The 3,008-nt window shown below is 39.3% G+C and overlaps 1 pseudogene; it reads right to left on the bottom strand.

The window, feature by feature from the left end:
- Positions 1 to 516: 516 nt before the first annotated feature.
- LOC112188982 lies at positions 517 to 2,058 on the bottom strand (annotated as a pseudogene).
- Positions 2,059 to 3,008: the final 950 nt, after the last annotated feature.

Consider the following 3,008-nt stretch of genomic DNA (forward strand, 5'->3'; position numbering starts at 1 on the left):
TTTGAGCTAGCAGCAATAATAGTACTTTTGCTCATTGACTGCAGGACAGATGGAGATAATTCACCAAAACATAAAGAGAGGGATAGATGGAGATTGAATAATTGAAAGTGAACGTGGGTTTCCCTATCCTTGTGGTCATTCATGGTAAGCTCTCTAGCCTCTAGAGATTCCCCATTCTGAAATCATAGGCTCTAATAATACTAAAACCCTGTAGCTTGCTTTGTGGACTTAATTTCCTATCTAACTAGCCCTGTAGGGTTAAAAGTTGCTTAAACTATGAAGCTTTTGCATTCTACCTCTGCATTTCATATAAAAGTTTTTCAATTTTTACTGGCACTAGAGACCTAGAGTGAATCCATGCAACATAAAATTTTAATCAGAGAAACAAAAACATAAAAATGATCATTGCTATGAAAAATGTTAAACAACTCCATTACATGATTCTTATTAAACATTGGAAAAGACACAGTGATCAGGATGGATAATGGAACAGGAGGTTGTAGTTATGCAGATAATTCAACTCTTTTCCTCATTTTCAATTACTCCATTTTCTTTCACATCTTGTTTAGCTGATATTCCGATACATTTCTCTTCATCTTTAGCAGACTCCTCTGTTTTCTCTGCCTTCAATTTTGCTTATTTCTTTGTGTTCACTTTTGCATCCTTAACTGCCTTCTTGCTTGCTTCTTCCTCAGCCTTCACTCTTGCCTCCTCCTTTGCAATCTCTAGAGCTTCAATCAATTTCTTCAAACAAGAGATTTAGGCATCCTCTACATTAGATTTAGGCATCAAGTTCTCTGCCACATCAGCTGGAGTCATGTTGGTCTCCCCCAACAAAGGTTCAATGCTTCCGAACAATTCATGTGAATCTAAATTCAAGTAGTTCCTTGCAAGCACTTTGAATGCTTCATAGCAACATTAAGACAATTTGATATGCTTGTCCATCCTTCCTCTCCTTATCAGTGCAGGATCAAGTTTCTCCACATAATTAGTGGTAAACACAATGATTCTTTCACCCCCGCAAGCTGCCCAAATACCATCAATGAAGTTCAATAGCCCAGACAAAGTAACCTGGCTTTCTTTGCTTTCTTCTCCTTCCCTAATTTTACGAGTTGGATCCTTTTTTTCTTTATGTTCTTCATCGTTTTCCTTCTTCTTCTTTCGTTGGCTCGTAAGATCAAGTGAGCAATCAATGTCCTCGATCACATAATAGCCTTACTTGGTGTGTCAATCAGCAACTTCCTCAGATCAGTGTTGCTCTTCACTGTCGTCAACTCAAGATCATAAACATCATAGTTCATGAGGTTAGACATGGCAGCAATCATGGTGGACTTACCAGTGCCTGGTGGCCCATACAGAAGATAACCTCGCTTCCAAGGTTTCCCGATTTTTGCATAGTACTCCTTCCCGTTGCTGAACTCCATGAGGTCATTGATGATTTCCTCTTTCTTTTTTGGCTCCATTGCTATGCTCTCAAATGTTGCTGGGTGATCAAAGGCTGCAGAGCTCCATTTCCTCGTTTTGTATCCAGAAGCAGGATTGTTAATGTAAAGCTTCCATTGCCTATGACTCACTGCTATTGCCTTCCCTTCTTTTCTCACATGGTCAAGATAAGACCCCGTGATTATGTCCCTGTGGCGTCTATGGAATGTGAGCTTATAACGTCTCTTCTCATCAGACTGAGTATAGAAAGGAAATGATGAAGATTGCCTAGGTGCGCTTTTCCTGGAAGCCCACCAGAGCTTAATGCCTTGGAATTCATCAGTCACCTCTTCATTGTCATCCATGACAAGCACTAGAGACTTGCTACCCTTGACTTCTCTTGCTTTGAGCCGTTTTGCTTCTGTAGACGACTTGGTGCTGAGGTAGCTTTGGATGGCTGTGAACACTTCACTGCGCTTGTGCAACTCGCCGGCATATTCATCAAAGGAAATTTGGATGAGGGTACACATAGCCAAACCATTTTAAGGTATATCTTTGAATATGGCTCCGAAGTTGATAGGGAAAGTATCGGTGAAACATGGCATAAGCAAACATCATACTTGCCAGCACTGAGCCCAGTGAGCCCAGTTGAGGCCACAACCACATTTCTCTCATCATCATCCTCTTGAGCGTAGTTGGTTTGCTTTTACAACAATCAAGATACTTATATATAGAGTTTGGGGGCCTTTCTAATACAGACTTAATAAGGACTTCATTAAGCATACATGCTCAGGCTTTGCCCCTGTTTGTGTTTTGTTCAGAATGGGGTATGTTGCATTTTGTTTATGTTTAGGTGAATGTTATATTAGTATAAAACTATAAATGATCAAAGAGGGTGAGTGTGCATTGGTGTATGATGTGTCTATGTGAATACATTATCCATTCTGGTCTAGAATTGAGTGGTGGATGTGTCTCTTTGCTCATTGTCTCCTTGCTCAAGGCCGGCCAAGAATATGCTTTCAACATGGGTTAGTAAACCACGGCAAACCACTCAGAAATTCTCGACCATAAACCTAATTTATTAGTACCCTGACATCATATACCAATGATGTCATAATATTTCCTTCAACATGCATCATTCACATTCCTTTACTTCATCTTCTCCTTGCTTAAACAATATCTTTCCACCCTTATCAAATCACTGTATATGGTTGCAATTTTGCATGTGATGATCATGAAGTTACTGCAAGATAACGTAATATAATTATGTCAATTTTCACTTATTCTGATTGAGAAAGTATAATCATTTTAGTGATATGTTTTCCTCATTGGCTGCAGGATGTGATTATAGACCAAAATAAAATGGATATATAGATGGAGATTGACTGTGAACCAGTGAAGGTGACAGCTTTTCTAAAGAAGTCCTGGGGGTCATTCACTCATTCATGGTAAGCTCTCTTGCTCTAGAGATTTCCCAATCTTGAAAAGATAGGCTTGTGGATTTAAACCCTGCTACTGCTAGTTAAATAGTAATATGGCCTGGCTGAAACTTGCTTTATCTCTTCAGATTCCCAATTTAATCATTC

This window comes from Rosa chinensis, chromosome 2 (assembly GCF_002994745.2).
Source record: "Rosa chinensis cultivar Old Blush chromosome 2, RchiOBHm-V2, whole genome shotgun sequence".
Classification (NCBI taxonomy): domain Eukaryota; kingdom Viridiplantae; phylum Streptophyta; class Magnoliopsida; order Rosales; family Rosaceae; genus Rosa; species Rosa chinensis.